The sequence below is a fragment of the Bufo bufo genome, chromosome 9 (assembly GCF_905171765.1).
Source record: "Bufo bufo chromosome 9, aBufBuf1.1, whole genome shotgun sequence".
In the NCBI taxonomy this organism is placed as follows: Eukaryota; Metazoa; Chordata; class Amphibia; order Anura; family Bufonidae; genus Bufo; species Bufo bufo.
This window is the reverse complement of record NC_053397.1, coordinates 87208127-87228442: the sequence shown is the minus strand read 5'-3', so window position 1 is coordinate 87228442 and position 20316 is coordinate 87208127.

Below are 20316 nucleotides of genomic sequence, written 5' to 3'. Positions count from 1 at the left end.
ATCCTAGGGGGCTGAAAAATGTTCATCCCTGCGTTGTGTTTAGCTGTAAAATTTACATTCCGCAGCGTAAAAAACATGGTGGTGTGATTTTCTGTATGAGAAGCTATCCATTCAATTCAATGGCAAACTGATTCAACAGTGGAAAACGCAGGAGAAGAATCAGTGCAGGAAAATCCGCAATAAAATTTTCACAATAATTCGCACCAAAAAATCAGCAACTTTGTCAAAATTTGCACCTGCGGATTTTCTGTATAGATTAGCTGTATAGATAGAGTTCATATGCCAAATAATAGTAAAACAGTGTGATGCAAAAGACGTGGATCACTATTAGCTTTTTTTGCTCACAGTCATTGGAGTCTCCATAGGGAAGGAGAGAGCGTTTGCTTGGAGATACAGAATGTTGATTCAGATGCCTGCTCAGGTTTACTGGTATATTTTGGTTATGTAAAAGATCTCTTCCAGGGATCTTTAGTGGCACGTCTTGCACTGTAGAACTTGTTGAAACCTTTAGTGTAGTACTAGGCAAATGGCAATTTTCAGGATGATTTATTTATAAGGTAGATGATTATTAAAAAATTTGGACAATGTTGGCTACGCAAGATGGATCAATGGGGAGGGACAAAGACACTGAAATGTAGCGGTAATAGTGCGGTAATATTGCACATCTGCTAAATGTGTTTCAGGGCTCCTATCTTCTTCCTTAGTGACATATAGATGGATCACAATTTAAAGTAAAAGATGGGATGCCTCCTTTGAGAACTTATACGTACTTGGTAAAATATAAAAACTGACGTGAATATCTATGATCAGATAAGGTATGGTCCAAAAGTTTTATGTATAAAAAAACACAACCAGATATTTATCTAGATTTATCTAGATAATTAAATTAGCTACAAAAACTCACTCTGTGGAAAGAAACACATAATAAAACACATAATATGGTTAAAAGATGTCTACTGTACTGGGGATCTAAACACATATACACAATTATCTCATGATTCTGTGACTCAATATTTTTTTAAATTACAGACACTTTGTCAGAAAGCCCTGCAACAAGATATTTTAAATAAAGGGAGATATGATTATATTCTCAATACACTACCACTCATCACAGTTTCCTTTGCATTCCAAAGATTCACAAGAATACAATATGTTCACCAGGACAACCTATTGTATCCAGAATAGTTTTTTTTACATCTAATTTATCTCATTATGTTGGTCAATTTCTGCAACTATGTGTCAAGAACGTACCTAGCTATCTAAAAGACACAACAATATGGGCAGCATGCTGACTCAGTGGTTAGCACTGGTGCCTTGCAGCACTGGGATCCTGGGTTCGAATCCAACCAAGGACAACATCTGCATGGAGTTTGTATGTTCTCCCCGTATTTGTGTGGGTTTCCTCCGGGTTCTCTGGTTTCCTCCCACATTCCAAAGACATACTGATAGGAAACAGTTGGATGCTAATGTCTATAAAAGCGCTGCGGAATATAGTAGCGCTATATAAGTGCATAAAATAGATTTAGTTGAAAATATCATGTCTGACTTCTGGTCACCTTGGACGTCAGTTCACTCTATATGTGTATTATTACCAGCTTGGCAGCAAGCTTGCACCTACGTAAACTGAATTAATTTTGGATGGTATTGTGTTTATATAGACTCACAATTACTTTTATTTCAAATATTTTTTATTTACAAACAACTGGGACAGCAATGGGTATAAGATTTACGCTGAGCTATGCCAATTTGTTCATGGGCCATTGATTTTGGCATGAATCTCGTACTATTGTGTTGTTACATAGAAGATATTCTGCTGATATGAGATAGATATTGAAATAGTCTAGAATCTTTTATAGAAGAGCTCAATCAAAACCAATTCAGTCTTATTTTTACACCACACATCAGTGACACAGCTATCATTTTTTCACATCTCCATATCTCAGTCAAATGTTATAAATTAGAATGAGCAACAGGTCCGGCGTTAGGGGAGGCAAAAATAGCAATTGCCCAGGGCCCCCATCCCTAAATGGGGCCCTCTGCTTAGCTGCCCAGACACATGTGGAAAAGAGCTGGTGGCCGCACCTGAGAAGAGCGCAGACAGCACAGCAAGGAGCGCTGGTCCCTGGTCTCCCGCCCACTGTAGCCCGCAGGGTCCTTCTGCTGTAGTGAGGAGGGTGCTGCATCTATAGCACCGCCTCCACAGTAGTCAGGCAGACCTTGGCCACGTCCCCTTCCTCTCTCTCACCAAGGCCCTGCACTGTGATGTGATGGACTCCTCTAGCCTGCTCCCGAGGTTTACTGGTGAGTTCAGAATGTCACCCTCTAATGACCTGATGTATTTGCTGCCGGCCCCTCTCTCCTCTCTGAGCTGCAATAAATGACAAGGGCTGCTAGTTGGCAGACATAACCTGATAGGTACAGGAGGGAGGCATCCTGCAGAGAATATACAGGACCTGTCCTCTGCACCCCCCTTCTTCCCCACTGTAGCTGTTTTTTTAACTATTTGCTGCCTGGAACACAGTTGTCTAAATATAATGTAATATTTATAATGTATCTAATGCTTGGTTAATATAACTTTATGTATGCATTATCTATCTATCCATATATCTTTATCATCTGTATTTATCATATCTATCTATCTCATATCTATCTATCTATCTAGAAAAGAAAATTGCACGCTGCTCTCAAAGTTGTTCAATGCAACTTTTCAGTCCTCTTATTTACCAGAACTTTTCTCAAGCATTACAAAAATACTGCGTGGGAAAAGTCCTGGTAAGAGGACTGAAAAGTTGCATTGAACAACTTTTGAGAGCAGCGTGGAATTTTCTTTTCTATTTACTTGGATGCTGGATCACTTGCTGTGCCGCTTGTGTTTTATTTTTTTGGGATATCTATCTATATTTCTATCTATCTTTCTATCTCATATATATCCCTTATCTATCTGCCTGTCTATCTAAAATTATGAAAGAAAGGCAGCATTCTGACTTCAGTGAAACAAGTGGATTCCTTTATTCACCCAACACTCAATGTCATTGAGTGTTTGGGTGAATAAAGAAATCCAATTTTTTTCATTTTTACTTGCATTTTTATTTTTTCATATTTCTTTCTATTCGTTATTTACTTTTTTACTTTAAAAGCAGAAAACACATTATCTCCATGTCCCTGCTGTCTCTATATACAGAACACTGGTAACAGTGACTATTTTCAGGTGTTTTCTGATTATTTAAATTGCTAAGGAAAGCACACTTAGGGCTAATGCACACAAACGTGTGTTGGCCGTTCCGTGAGTTGGGGGCCATAATTTGCGGTCCCCAATGCACAGACAACCTCCGTGCGGTAGCCGCAGACGGATCCAGACCAATTCAACTTGAATGGGTCTGTGATCTGACCGCTCTGCAGAAAAATAGAACTATTTTTCTGTGGTGCAGAAGCACGGAGAGAAACCCCACAGGAGCACTCCGTAGTGCTTCCGTCGGGTTCTGTGCCTCCGTTCCACACTGCTCCTTTTGAATTGCGGATCCATTTAAGTGAATGGGTCAGAATCCGTGATATGGTGAGCACACAGTCGGTGCCCAGAAATTGCAGACGAGCAACGGCCATCTGTACGAGCCCTTAGGCTGAATTCACACTTCAGTTATTTCCATCAATTATTGTGAGCCAAAACCAGATGGAGGTCAAAAATACAGAACAGGTGCAGATCTTTCCATTATATCTTATGTCTGTGTAGGCTTCACTACTGGTTTGGGCTCACAATAACTGATGGAAATAACTGACCAAATAACTGAGGTGTTAACTGGGCCTTACCTGCCTCTTAACACTGGTTCTCGGCTCCAGTGCTCTCCGACCTCTGCTCAGGTCCCTGGATGTCATCATCCATTTTGACGCTGCCTGCAACCAATCGTGGGCCACGGCAGTGACTTCTCCCCTTGCGTCAAGTGAATAAATGTGACTGTTGATACAGTACTTCAGAATTTGGGACCCCGCTTTTAATTTTGCCCAGGGCCACATTTTGTCTAAAACTGGCCCTGATGCTCAACTTACCACAAACCTACAACACCTACAAATAGAAATAGCTGCATTCTTCACAATAGCTGTCCTTTGCCTCGATGGCTTTTAAATGTCTCTTACAGACAGTTGCAAAGTTTAAAATGCAATTGTACATGTGAAGGTTTTGAGAAAGAAGCCACAGTGCTCTCTTAACAATTCATTAACAAACAGTATCCTGGACCCACCTTAAGACATTCTTTTGACAAACTTTTTTTTCATATATACAACACAGTAGTGGAAGATACACAAAATCTCGGTTTTAGAAAATATACAAATTGTGATAATAAATTAATTCTACCATATAATGCACCATACAAAAAAAGTGGAATTGATCAAATCTAAACATTGTCCTTTCTTGAGGGAAGATAATACATTAGGTCCAATCTTGCCACTAAGACCTCCTTATTGTCTACACCAGAGCCCCCAATGTGGAAATCAAGATAGCCCCAACTTTCAAATCAACACCCCAATTGTCTTTAGGTACTTTCAGATTAGGATTCCACCGATGTGGCACTTACAGCTGTTGTAAACTAAACTAACTAAATTTACTAGACAAACTATGGTAGTCAAATCTAATAACTGTGAATTTATCATTGATGATTTGATCACTTGCAACAGCATAGGAGCTACTTACATAATTTGGCGCCCTAGCAAAAAACAACACATAAGGAAAACCTTCAGACTGTTAAAGAAATGAATATCCAAACACATATACAATATTCTAGTGGGTTTAGGGATTATGGATGAGCAGATCCGAATTTCAGGATAAATGTAATTTGGTAGAGGATCGATTTAACCTAAAATAGGGTAAAAAAAAAAAAATACTTAATTTGCTGGAATGGCCACCAATGAAATTAAAACTGGGGAGGGAGGGGGGTCTGCCCCCTGCTGCCTGGCAGCCCCTGATCTCTTACAGGGGTCTATGATACGCACAATTAACCCCTTCAGGTGCCGTAACCTGAGGGGTTAATTGTGCGGATCACAGCCCCTTGTAAGAGATCGGGTGCTGCCAGGCAGCAGGGGGCAGTCATATACACAGTTCGTAGTATATTCTAACTAGAAGCGTCCCCATCACTATGGGAACGCCTCTGTGTTAGAATACACTGTCGGATTTGAGTTTTCACTAAGTGAAAACTCAGCTCTGAAAAAGCTTTTATGCAGACGGATCTTCGGATCCGTCTGCATGAAAGTAGCCTACGGACACGGATCACGGACACGGATGCCAATCTTGTGTGCATCCGTGTTTTTTCACGGACCCTTTGATTTGAATGGGTCCGTGAACCGTTGTCCGTCAAAAAAATAGGACAGGTCATATTTTTTTGACGGACAGGATACACGGATCACGGAGGCGGATGACAAACGGTGCATTTTCCGAGTTTTCAACGGACCCATTGAAAGTCAATGGGTCCGCAGAAAATCACGGAAAACGGAACAACGGCCACGGGTGCACACAACGGTCGTGTGCATGAGGCCTTACATAAATAAAAAAAAAGTATACATTTTAGGGATAACCGCGTCCGTATCGACCGGCTATATAAAAATATCACGTGACCTAACCCCTCAGAGGAACACCGTAAAAAATTTAAAATAAAAACTGTGCTAAATAAACAATTTTTTGTCACCTTACATCACAAAAAGTGTAATAGCAAGCGATCAAAAAGTCACACGCACCCCAAAATAGTGCCAATAAAACCATCATCTCATCCCGAAAAAATCATACCCTACACAAGGTAATCGCAAAAAAACTGAAAATATTATGGCTATCAGACTATGGAAACACTAAAACATGATTTTTTTTTTGCTTAAAAAATTAAATCATTGTGTAAAACTTACATAAATAAAAAAAAAGTATACATATTAGGTATCGATGCATCCGTGACAACCTGGTCTATAAAAATATCACATGATCTAACCTGTCAGATGAATGTTGTAAATAACAAAAAATAAAAACGGTGCCAAAACAGCTATTTCTTGTTATCTTGCCTCACAAAAAGTGTTATATAGAGCAACCAAAAATCATATGTACCCTAAACTAGTACCAACAATACTGCAGCCCTATCCCTTAGTTTCTAAAATGGGGCCACTTTTTTGGAGTTTTTGGAAAATCTGCCCAAAATTTTGAAATTGTATCTCTATTTTCCATTAATTATTGTGGAACACCTAAAGGGTTAACGACGTTTGTAAAATCAGTTTTGAATACCTTGAGGGGTGTAGTTTCTTATATGGAGTCACTTTTATGGAGTTTCTACTCTAGGGGTGCATCAGGGGGGCTTCAAATGGGACATGGTGTCCAATAAAACAGTCCAGCAAAACCTGCCTTCCAAAAACCATATGGCATTCCTTTCCTTCTGCGCCCTGCCGTGTGCCCGTACAGCGGTTTACGACCACATATGGGGTGTTTCTGTATACTACAGAATCAGGGCCATAAATATTGAGTTTGGTTTGGCTGTTAACCCTTGCTTTGTAACCGGAAAAAAATTATTAAAATGGAAAATCTGCCAAAAAAGTGAAATTTTGAAATTGTATCTCTATTTTCCATTAACTCTTGTGGAACACCTAAAGGGTTAACAAAGTTTGTAAAATCAGTTTTTAATACCTTAAGGGGTGTAGTTTATAGAATGGGGTCATTTTTGGGTGGTTTCTATTATGTAAGCCTTGCAAAGTGACTTCAGACCTGAACTGGTCCCTAAAAATTGGGTTTTTGAAAATTTCTGAAAAATTTCAAGATTTTCTTCTAAACTTCTAAGCCTTGTAACATCCCCAAACAATTAAATATCATTCCCAAAATGATCCAAACATGAAGTAGACATATGGGGAATTTAAAGTAATAACTATTTTGGAGGTATTACTATGTATTATAGAAGTAGAGCAATTGAAAATTAGAAATTTGCTATTTTTTACAAATCTTTGGTAAATTTGGTATTTTTTTATAAAAAAAATAAATAAATTTTGACTTCATTTTACCAGTGTCATGAAGCACAATATTGTGACGAAAAAACATTCTCAAAATGGCCTGGATAAGTCAAAGCGTTTTAAAGTTATCAGCACTTAAAGTGACACTGGTCAGATTTGCAAAAAATGGCCTGGTCCTTAAGGTGAAATAGGGCTGAGTCCTTAAGGGGTTAAAATGCCAGACCTGGTTCTTTGCAGGAGTTGTTGTGCTTTTATTTCATGTTCCACTCTTCGGAGGCTTCTGATCTGTAGGCAGCTCTCCGTAATGCAGCAGGAAATTGCATTTGTGAAATCTGAAATTTGTAAATTGACTGTTAAACAAACTCAGGCTGGGAATGTTGCAATGCCACTGCCACAGAGGCCCCCTAGAAATGGAAGATGGGTTACTGGAGGTTCTGGTAGACTTAGAGTTGTTGATAGAAGACATGTCCCACAGTATGTTGCTCTCCATAATTTATTTGCAGCACTTTCAGAGTGCAAGAGAAACATGGAGGATGGCTCAGGCACAGTGGCTGAGGAACAATCATCTCCTATGCCTAAGGTATGCAAGACTGCAGCCAAAGACAAAAAGGATAAGGTAAGGACTGATAATAAGCAGCTGTTGGGTGATTCTATCATAAGAGGTGTGAAGTTTGAGGAAAATGGTTTTGAGAGATGTCTCCCTGGTGCTACCGCTAGCAGGGACAGACGACGTATCCTTAATATTGTTAAGTAAGCAAAGCAGGAAAGGGAGGTAGATGTTATTGTCCATCTTGGGACAAATGATCTGGCTTGCAATGAGGTTTCAAAGGTGAAGGAAGCTTTTCACACACTTGGTAATGATATACGGGAGGTTCCATCGACTGTTTCATTCTCTGCAGTTTCGCCTGTGCATAACTTTCAGCATGACAGGCAGATGCGCATTAAGGAATTCAATGTATGGCTTGGTGAATGGTGTCTGAACCAAGGGTTTGGCTTTGTGTCTCATGTTAGCTCTAGTTAGAATGGAAAAGAACTGTACAAGAAAGATTGTTTGCATCTTTCTCTCAAGGGAACGAATGTCCTCAGTGAACAATTCAAAGTATTTGCTAAAGAGCATTTGAACTAGGAAAGGGGGGCAAAAAAGTGATAATCCATCAGTCGGATTGCTCCTCGGAACAATGCTATAAGATGCCAGTAGAACATAGGTTAAGAAATGACAAGCTCAGAGTCTTGTCTACAAATGCTCGCAGTTTAGGGAATAAGATCAATAAACTTGAGTCTATAATGGCATCTGAGAATATAGATTTAGTGGCTGTTACTGAGACATGGTTCAATGAGAGTAATGACTGGGATATAACAATACCAGGGTTCTCTCTATATAGGAAAGACAGATAAGGCAAGAAAGGGGGAGGGATGGCCCAATATGTGAAAGATATCATAAAATTAAATCTAATACAAGTTAGCAAGACCAATTTAGAGTCAGTTTGGGTTATGTTACAGCTTGATAATCATAAGGTAACTCGTGTAGGTGTGATAAACAGACCACCTGGCCAAGTCAAAAAATTAGATGATCTACTACTTGAGGAAATGTCTAAAATGACATTAAAAGGGGAAGTTATCATTATGGGAGACTTTAATCTTCCTGATGTAAACTGGAAAACCAAAATAGCTAGTTCTGCCAGGAGTACAGATATTCTAAATTCCCTACTGGGATTATCTCTACAGCAAGCAGTTGAGGAGCCAACCCGGAAGGAGGCCATTTTAGATTTAGTATTCACAAATGGGAATTTGGTATCTGATATTACTGTGGGGGAAAGCTTGGGATCTAGTGATCACCAGTCAGTGTGGTTTACTATAAGTACAGTGACTGAGTCACACCACACAAAAACAAAAGTTTTAGATTTTAGAAAAACTGACTTTTCTAATACTAGATTAGTGGTATACGAGTCCCTATCAGACTGGAACAGTTTCAATGGAGTCCAGGAGAAATGGGACTACTTAAAAATTGCACTATTGAAGGCAACAGAAAATTGCATTAAGCTTGTATGTAAAAGCAAAAAAAGGAAGAGACCACTGTGGTACTCAGCAGAAGTGGCCAAAATCATTAAAAACAAAAAGATAGCATGTAGTAATTATAAAAAACAAACAAAACGAGGATTACAGGGAAATGTATAAGATTAGGCAGAGAGAGGCCAAGCAAGTTATAAGAGCTTCAAAAGCACAGGCAGAAGAGAAATTAGCTCAGTCAGTGAAAAAAGGTGATAAGACATTCTTCAGATACAGTACAGACCAAAAGTTTGGACACACCTTCTCATTCAAAGAGTTTTCTTTATTTTCATGACTATGAAGGCATCAAAACTATGAATTAACACATGTGGAATTATATACATAACAAACAAGTGTGAAACAACTGAAAATATGTCATATTCTAGGTTCTTCAAAGTAGGCACCTTTTGCTTTGATTACTGCTTTGCAGACTCTTGGCATTCTCTTGATGAGCTTCAAGAGGTAGTCCCCTGAAATGGTCTTCCAACAGTCTTGAACGAGTTCCCAGAGATGCTTAGCACTTGTTGGCCCTTTTGTCTTCACTCTGCGGTCCAGCTCACCCCAAACCATCTCGATTGGGTTCAGGTCCGGTGACTGTGGGGCCAGGTCATCTGGCGCAGCACCCCATCACTCTCCTTCATGGTCAAATAGCCCTTACTTTCAAAGTTTTCCCAATTTTTCGGCTGACTGACCTTCATTTCTTAAAGTAATGGCACTCGTTTTTCTTTACTTAGCTGCTTTTTTCTTGCCATAATACAAATTCTAACAGTCTATTCAGTAGGACTATCAGCTGTGTAGCCACCTGACTTCTCCTCAACGCAACTGATGGTCCCAACCCCATTTATAAGGCAAGAAGTCCCACTTATTAAACCTGACAGGGCACACCTGTGAAGTGAAAACCATATCAGGGGACTACCTCTTGAAGCTCATCAAGAGAATGCCAAGAGTGTGCAAAGCAGTAATCAAAGCAAGGTAGCTACTTTGAAGAACCTAGAATATTACATATTTTCAGTTGTTTCACACTTGTTTGTTATGTATATAATTCCACATGTGTTAATTCATAGTTTTGATGCCTTCAGTGTGAATCTACAATTTTCATAGTCATAAAAATAAAGAAAACTCTTGAGAAGGTGTGTCCAAACTTTTGGTCTGTACTGTACATAAATGAAAAAAGGACATTAAAGGGAACCTGTCACCTCCTAAAAACATCCCAAGCTGGCAGCAGTACCTGAGAGTAGCTAGCAGCATGTTTGCAACAATCATTTTCTTCCTGCAGGTAGTTGAAGCAAAAGCTGTAAAAACAATCTTTAATCCCCTGTCCGGTGCGCTTCTCTAGTCAGGCTTGATGTCACGGAGGCAGTGGCCTCCTTGCTTCAAGTCACGGTCACCACGCCCCCTTGCCTACCCGTTTGCTGTAATTGACCGCTTATGCACGACAGTTCGGCTGGCTTTGCCGAACTGCCGGCCTGCAGTCACAATGAAGGGGCAGGGAAGGGGGCGTGGTTACTGTCACTTGAAGCAAGGAGGCCGCTGCCTCCGTGACTTCAAGACTGACTAGAGAAGCGTGTCGGCAGGGGATTAAAGATAGTTTTTACAGCTTTTGCTTCAACTACCTGCAGGAAGAAAATGATTGTTACAAACATGCTGCTGGCTACTCTAAGGTACAGCTGCCAGCTTGGGATGTTTTTTGGAGGTGACAGGTTCCCTTGAAAACAAGGAATTACAAAATTAAAAACAAAAGAAGGAAGGTATATGGAAGAAGATAAAGAACTAGCTGACTGCCTCAATGAATACTTCTGTTCAGTTTTTACAAAGGAAAATGAAGGAAAAGGACCTCAGTTAGGGAGGAAGACTAATGAATCTTTGATGCATGTGTCTTTACAGAGGAAGAGGTTCTAAGTCAGCTATCTAAAATTAATACAAATAAGTCACAGGGGCCTGATGGAATACACCCAAAGCTATTTAAAGAGCTTATCGGTGTACTAGCAAAACCATTAACAGATTTATTTAACCAATCATTGTTAACAGAAGTCGTCCCAAAAGATTGGAAATTAGCAAATGTTTTGCCCATTCACAAGAAAGATAGTAGGGAGGAATCGGGCAACTATAGACCAGTAAGCCTGACATCAATAGTGGGGAAATGAATGGAAACTATACTTAAGGAGAGGATTGTGGAACATCTAAAATCCCATGGATTGAAAGATGTAAAACAGCATGGGTTTACTTCAGGGAGATCATGTCAAACTAATCTTATCGATTTTTTTTGGATTCGGTGACTAAAATAATAGATGGTGGAGGAGCAGTAGACATCGCTTATCTAGACTTTAGTAAGGCTTTTGATACTGTCCCAAAATAGAAGGCTTATCAATAAACTGCAGTCTTTGAGCTCGTACTCAAATGTTGCTGAATGGATTAGGCAGTGGCTGAGGGACAGACAACAGAGGGTTGTAGTCAATGGAGTATATTCAGACCATGGTCTTGTTACCAGTGGGGTACCTCAGGGATCTGTTCTGGGACCCATATTGTTTAATATCTTTATCGGCGAAATTGCAGAAGGCCTCGATGGTAAGGTGTGTCTTTTTGCTGATGACACAAAGATTTGTAACAGGGTTGATGTTCCTGGAGGGAAACACCAAATGGAAAAGGATTTAGGAAAACTAGAGGAATGGTCAAAAATCTGGCAACTAAAATTTAATGTTGATAAGTGCAAGATAATGCACCTGGAGCGTAAAAACTCAAGAGCAGAATATAAAATCAGTGATAGTGTCCTAACCTCAGTATCTGAGGAAAGGGATTTAGGGGTCATTATATCAGAAGACTTAAAGGTAGGCAGACAATGTCATAGAGCAGCAGGAAATGCTAGCAAAATGCTTGGGTGTATAGAGAGAGGCATTAACAGTAGAAAGAGGGAGGTGCTCAGGCTGCTCTACAGAGCACTAGTGAGCAGTGATGGTCAGTTTGCAGTGTTCGCCAGCGAACACATGCGGGCTGCCATCTTTAGTAAGGTAGACTCACCCGTCCGGCGATGCACAGGTAAGCCCTTACCTTTGCCGGGAGCCGGTCTGAAATCAAATGCAGTCACAGGCAGCAGGCAGTTCCGAGAACAGCCCGATGAAGGCCCCCGGCGGCTGTTCTCGGAACTGCCTGTTCCCAGTGACTGAATTTGATTTCAGACCGGCTCCCAGCACAGGCACAGGTAAGGGTTTATCTGTGCATCGCCAGACGGGTTAGTCTACCTTACTAAAGATGGCAGCCCGCATGTGTTCGCTGGTGAACACTGCGAACTGACCATCACTGCTAGTGAGACCTCATTTTGAGTATTGTGCGCAGTACTGGAGACCATATCTCCAGAAGGATATTGATACTTTGGAGAGAGTTCCGAGAAGAGCTACTAAACTAGTACATGGATTGCAGGATAAAACTTACCAGGAAAGATTAAAGGACCTTAACATGTATAGCTTGGAAAAAGATGAGACAGAGGGGATATGATAGAAACTTTTAAATGCATAAAGGGAATCAACACGGTAAAAATGGAGAGAATACAGTCCTGATCAAAAGTTTAAGACCACTTGAAAAATGAAAAACAGCCTGTTTCAGTTTATTCGTTGTTTTCATTAAATTAAATGCTCAAAAAATGTTTTGTCTCACTCCCATTTCTTCTTGTTGCATGTTGAAGCTCTACTTGGAACCTTGTTAAGATCCAGCCATGCTAAATATGATTTTTTGCCATTTTTCAAGTGGTCTTAAACTTTTGATCAGGACTGAATTTAAAAGAAGAAACACTGCTACAAGAGGACATAGTTTTAAATTATAGGGGCAAAGGTTTAACCAGTTGCAGCAACTGTAACGCCGAAAGGCGTCATCGCGGCGGCTCCCCCAGGCTACGCTAACGCCGATTGGCGTCATCTCGCGTGAGCCGAGATTTCCTGTGAACGCGCGCACACAGGAACGGAAGGTAAGAGAGTGGATCTCCAGCCTGCCAGCGGCGATCGTTCGCTGGCAGGCTGGAGATGTGATTTTTTTAACCCCTAACAGGTATATTAGACGCTGTTTTGATAACAGCGTCTAATATACCTGCTACCTGGTCTTATGGTGGTCCCTTTTGTTTGGATCGACCACCAGAGGACACAGGTAGCTCAGTAAAGTAGCACCAAACACCACTACACTACACCCCCCTGTCACTTATTAACCCCTTATTAGCCCCTGATCACCCCTGATCACCCCATATAGACTCCCTGATCACCCCCTGTCATTGATCACCCCCCTGTAAAGCTCCATTCAGATGTGCATGATTTTTACGGATCCACTGATAGATGGATCGGATCCGCAAAACGCATACGGACGTCTGAATGGAGCCTTACAGGGGCGTGATCAATGACTGTGGTGATCACCCCATATAGACTCCCTGATCACCCCCCTGTCATTGATTACCCCCCTGTCATTGATCACCCCCCTGTAAAGCTCCATTCAGACGTCCGCATGATTTTTACGGATCCACTGATAGATGGATCGGATCCGCAAAAAGCATACGGACGTCTGAATGGAGCCTTACAGGGGCGTGATCAATGACGGAGGTGATCACCCCATATAGACTCCCTGATCACCCCCCTGTCATTGAACACCCCCCTGTCATTGATCACCCCCCTGTAAAGCTCCATTCAGACGTCTGCATGATTTTTACGGATCCACTGATAGATGGATCGGATCCGCAAAACACATACAGGCATCTCCCTAGAGCCTTCCGGGGGGTGATCTCCCCATATAGACTCCCTGATCACCCCCCTGTCATTAATCACCCCCCTGTCATTGATCACCCCCCCGTCAGGCTGCATTCAGATGTCCGTATGATTTTTACGGATCCACGGATACATGGACCGGATCCGCAAAACACATACGGACATCTGAATGGAGCCTTATAGGGGGGTGATCAATGACAGGGGGGTCATCACCCCATATAGACTCCCTGATCACCCCCCTGTCATTGATCACCCCCCTGTCATTGATCACCCCCCCTGTCATTGATTACCCCCCTGTAAGGCTCCATTCAGACATTTTTTTGGCCCAAGTTAGCGGAAATTATTTTATTTTTTCTTACAAAGTCTCATATTCCATTAACTTGTGTCAAAAAATAAAATCTCACATGAACTCACCATACCCCTCACGGAATCCAAATGCTTAAAAAATTTTAGACATTTATATTCCAGACTTCTTCTCACGCTTTAGGGCCCCTAGAATGCCAGGGCAGTATAAATACCCCACATGTGACCCCATTTCGGAAAGAAGACACCCCCAGGTATTCCGTGAGGGGCATATTGAGTCCATGAAAGATTGAAATTTTTGTCCCAAGTTAGCGGAAAGGGAGACTTTGTGAGAAAAAAATTAATAAAATCAATTTCCGCTAACTTGTGCCAAAAAAAAAAAATTTCTATGAACTCGCCATGCCCCTCATTGAATACCTTGGGGTGTCTTCTTTCCAAAATGGGGTCACATGTGGGGTATTTATACTGCCCTGGCATTTTAGGGGCCCTAAAGCGTGAGAAGAAGTCTGGGATCCAAATGTCTAAAAATGCCCTCATAAAAGGAATGTGGGCCCCTTTGCGCATCTAGGCTGCAAAAAAGTGTCACACATCTGGTATCGCCGTACTCAGGAGAAGTTGGGCAATGTGTTTTGTGGTGTCATTTTACATACACCCATGCTGGGTGAGATAAATATCTTGGTCAAATGCCAACTTTGTATAAAAAAATGGGAAAAGTTTTCTTTTGCCGAGATATTTCTCTCACCCAGCATGAGTATATGTAAAAAGACACCCCAAAACACATTGCCCAACTTCTCCTGAATACGGCGATACCACATGTGTGACACTTTTTTGCAGCCTAGGTGGGCAAAGGGGCCCACATTCCAAAGAGCACCTTTAGGATTTCACAGGTCATTTACCTACTTACCACACATTAGGGCCCCTGGAAAATGCCAGGGCAGTATAACTACCCCACAAGTGACCCCATTTTGGAAAGAAGACACCCCAAGGTATTCCGTGAGGGGCATGGCGAGTTCCTAGAATTTTATATTTTTTGTCACAAGTTAGCGGAAAATGATGATTTTTTATTTTTTTTCTCTTACAAAGTCTCATATTCCACTAACTTGTGACAAAAAATAAAAACTTCCATGAACTCACTATGCCCATCACGAAATACCTGGGGGTGTCTTCTTTCCAAAATGGGGTCACTTGTGGGGTAGTTATACTGCCCTGGCATTCTAGGGGCCCAAATGTGTGGTAAGAAGTTTGAAATCAAAATGTGTAAAAAATGACCGGCGAAATCCGAAAGGTGCTCTTTGGAATATGGGCCCCTTTGCCCACCTAGGCTGCAAAAAAGTGTCACACATGTGGTATCTCCGTACTCAGGAGAAGTTGGGGAATGTGTTTTGGGGTGTCATTTTACATATACCAATGCTGGGTGAGAGAAATATCTTGGCAAAAGACAACTTTTCCCATTTTTTTATACAAAGTTGGCATTTGACCAAGATATCTCTCTCACCCAGCATGGGTATATGTAAAATGACACCCCAAAACACATTCCCCAACTTCCCCTGAGTACAGCGATACCACATGTGTGGCACTTTTTTGCAGCCTAGGTGGGCAAAGGGGCCCACATTCCAAAGAGCACCTTTCGGATTTCACCGGTCATTTTTTACACATTTTGATTTCAAACTACTTACCACACATTTGGGCCCCTAGAATGCCAGGGCAGTATAACTACCCCACAAGTGACCCCATTTTGGAAAGAAGACACCCCAAGGTATTCGCTGATGGGCATAGTGAGTTCATAGAAGTTTTTATTTTTTGTCACAAGTTAGTGGAATATGAGACTTTGTAAGAAAAAAAAAAAAAAAAAAAATCATCATTTTCCACTAACTTGTGACAAAAAATAAAAAGTTCTATGAACTCACTATGCCCATCAGCGAATACCTTAGGGTGTCTACTTTCCGAAATGGGGTAATTTGTGGGGTGTTTGTACTGTCTGGCCATTGTAGAACCTCAGGAAACATGACAGGTGCTCAGAAAGTCAGAGCTGCTTCAAAAAGCGGAAATTCACATTTTTGTACCATAGTTTGTAAACGCTATAACTTTTACCCAAACCATTTTTTTTTTTACCCAAACATTTTTTTTTATCAAAGCCATGTAGAACAATAAATTTAGAGAAAAATTTATATATGGATGTAGTTTTTTTTGCAAAATTTTGCAACTGAAAGTGAAAAATGTCATTTTTTTGCAAAAAAATCGTTAAATTTCGATTAATAACAAAAAAAGTAAAAATGTCAGCAGCAATAAAAATACCACCAAATGAAAGCTCTATCAGTGAGAAGAAAAGGAGGTAAAATTCATTTGGGTGGTAAGTTGCATGACCGAGCAATAAACCGCTAAAGTTGTGGAGTGCCGATTTGTAAAAAAGGGCCTGGTCTTTAGGGGGGTATAAACCTGTGGTCCTTAAGTGGTTAAAAGTAATATCAGGAAGTATTACTTTACTGAGAGTAGTTGATACATGGAATAGCCTTCCTGCAGAAGTGGTAGCTGCAAATACAGTGAAGGAGTTTAAGCATGCATGGGATAGGCATAAGTCCATGCCGATACATTCTATGTTTCTATGTTTCTTTGAGATCCGTTTTTTAGATGGGGAAAAAACTGCATGCAATACTTTTGTTTCTATCTAAGGGTACTTTCACACTAGCGTTATTCTTTTCCGGCATTGAGTTCCGTCCTAGGGGCTCAATACCGGAAAAGAACTGATCAGTTTTATCCTAATGCTTTCTGAATGGAGAGCAATCCATTCAGGATGCTTTAGGATGTCTTCAGTTCAGTCTTTTTGCCTTTTCAGGGCGGAGATAATACCGGCAAAACGGATCCGTTTTTCCAGATGACATCAGAGAGTCAGATCGGGCATTTCAATGCCGGAATCCTCTGCCGCAAGTGTGAAAGTACCCTAAAAAAACTGATCTCAGGCGGAAATGGCTCAAATGGATGACAACTGATGCAACAGAATCAGTTTTTTAACTGGATCCTGTAAAAAAAAGGATCCTATGCAGTCCTATGCATAACTGATGCAACAGGATCCAGTTTTTTACAGGATCCAGTTTTTTTCTCTCTCTCTCTCTCACGGATCAGAATAATGGAAAGCTAAATGGTGATGTGAATGCACCCTTATGCTGCCCATAGACTTGTATTATGAAGGATCAAAACGGAATGCCTCCTAAAGGCTTCCGTTTTGACTTCCATCTTATGTATTCTGTTATTTTCCATTATAACCATGTTATAACTAGTGTTGAGCGTGAATATTCGAATAGTTAATTTTTTAATTATATATTGTTGGTATCATTTTATTATATTTTTTATTATGTGTTTAATATGTTTCTTTCCACTGAGTGAATTTTTGTAGCTAATTAGAAGGAGGGATCTCGTAGCGGCATGGTGTAGGTGTGCCGCGCTCCTCCTTCTGTCGTCCTCTCCCCCTCTCTCTCCACCCTCAGCTGTGATGTGAGGCGCAGCCGATTATGGGCCAGCTGATTCCCTGACCCAAGGCGCAGCTGACTTCCCGATGTGAGGCGTGGCTGATTCCAGCTTACCTGTGTGTAGCCGAGCCTTGTTACTCGCTGCCTCTGGAGGCGTCCGACTGGTTCCCGGTGTAGGCCTGCTTTTTGTGACCCTGAGACGCCGGAGCGTGGCGTTTGCTGCTGGGGTAGGACCCTCGTCGGCACTCACCTGTATTCCGTGAGAGGAGAAGCGGATCCGAGCCTGCGGTATCGACTGATGCAGGGTTCTTCCTCTTTCTGCCCCTCCTGAGGCATCAATGGAGTGGTGTCGCGATGATCTAATGATCTGCTGCGCTCCCTGAACGCCGGCTGAATCTGCTGTGAAGCCTGCCATGGAGGTTGGTGGTCGCCGTTAGCCCAGAATTCCGACTTTAGCCGTGGTGAAGCATTCCGTGGAGGTTGGTGGCTGATCCCAAGGAGTTTGAGGTACTGGACCCTGTCCGCAACCCCCCAAATGACCTCCTGTGATTGATAGTCACCTTGGCGTACACCGCCGACCGGGCTTACCCCCCTGCAAAGCACTGGGTGCTAGGGTGGTCAATTCAGGCCTGTGGTCAATTCAGTACTTTGATGGGAAGCTCATAATTGAGGGGTCCTTCTTTTGGCCGCTGGATGGGGGATTGTGTAAAAAGACTGCTACTGCATTTATTGCATCTGATTCTTATGTTATAACTTATAACTTTGACTCCAACAAGCACCTGCATCTACTTCTCCCTGTCTCCGCCGCCACGATTCAACCTCTGAAAAGCCGAACTACCCTGATTATTTGGGGGGTCTATGTTTGCGCTGTGTGATGATCTCCAGCTGGAGAACTATCATGTCCTAGGGCAGTGATGGCTAACCTTGGCACTCCAGCTGTGGTAAAACTACAACTCCCAAGATGCCCCCCCTTGCTTGGCTGCTCTCAGAACTCTATAGAAATAAATGGAGCATGCTGGGAGTAGTTTCACCACAGCTGGAGTGCCAAGGTTAGCCATCACTGTCCTAGGGGGTTAGGCTCTCTGGGGCCTTCGATAACTTAGTTACGTGGCTGGAAAGGCCATATATGTGTCAATGAAATTTTGATATGCGGGACATCGACCGTATTATATTATAGTGTCCGGTTCGCAGTCTTTATTTTTTCATAATCATGTCGACTTTACTATTTATGTCTATCTGATTTGTATTTACTGATCACTTATGCATTTATCCTTTTCTATGTATATGTATGTAACAAAACTGGTTGCGGGCTCAGAGTTAAATGAGCTATTGGTGTAGATAGACCCGAACCAGTAGTGAAATTATTATTGGTCACCAGTTTTATTGCTTGTACCCCCCACTTTGGAGTCAAAATCCTATAAAAATGCCGCCAAAGTATCGTAAATCGGGTGGTGTGACCTCCCCAAAAAGTGGTTCTGGGGGGAGCCCACAGACCCGATTAGATAAATTCCTGAAGTCACCGCCTCCGAAAACTAGAGGAGGTGTACAGAGGGCTGCCCCACAGACCGAACCTGGGTCGGATAGTATGGACCGTTTAGAACAGAGCTCAGTAAAAACCAGCTTGCCCCAGAGTGAAGGCCTTGAGAATATAAATAAAAAACTCGAGGATATATTGGGAGTAGTAAACCGAACCAGTAATTCAGTTGCAGAATTGACTTCCTCCCTGGCAGTAGTACAGGGAGATGTCACGATAATACGAGACGAAATGACAAAGTTGAGATCAAAAGTGAAGGAACTAGAAACGGTAGTTAATTCTGTCACTTTAGAGAACGTTGTTTTAAAAAAGAGATTAGAAGAAGTAGATGAGGAGCATGTGTGGTTAAAAAAGAAAGTGGTAGAAATGGAGGATAGGATATAATTTGCGCCTGGTAGGGTTTCCAGAAGGGGTAGAACAGGATAACCCTGTAAATTTTATTCAAAAATGGTTCCTTGAAAATTTAGGGACAGGTGTCAATACATCTACCTTCTGTGTGGAAAGGGCTCATAGAATACCTTTTAAAAAAAAACCTCCAGGGGCGCCACCTAGATCTATTTTGGTAAAGTTCCTCTGCTCAAAGGATCGAGACTGGGTTCTTAGACGCAAAAGAGAAGTGGCAGATATACATTTTGATGGTAATCTTATATTAATATTCCCTGACTTCTCACGAGAGACCCAACTTAGAAGGAGATCCTTTGTAGATGTGAAAAAAAGATTAATTGCAGCCAAGATTAGCTATGCGATGTTATACCCTGCCAAACTAAGGGTGGTTTATAAGGACTCTGTTAGGTTTTTCTCTACACAGGCAGAGGCTGTGCAATGGTTGGATTTGATGGGCCTATGAAAGAAGAATAATGGAAGAGTAATGGAAGAAAAAAAATAAAAAATTAAAAAAATAAATAAATAAATAAATAAATAAATCCTGAGGGGGGAGGTTGATGAGGGGTGATGGTGGGGGGAAGGTTTGGAGGAAGGAAAGAGGTTGACGGGTATTGTGGAATGCACTGTCAACCAAGTAGGGTTTTTTATTTTTTGGGATGGGATAAGGGAGGGATTGGCTGCCGTCGTGTGCTTCATAGCTATGCGTGCCTCTCATTTAAGATGGGGGTTATGGAATTACCTGTATTCATAGGGCATGCCGTGTAATATTCTATTCTGGAATGTGAGAGGGCTGGGAGACAGAGTGAAGAGGATGGTAGTATTTGATCTGGTGGTTCGTCATCTGCCTGCGATTGTGGTACTATTAGAAACCCATGCAACATTAGATAAG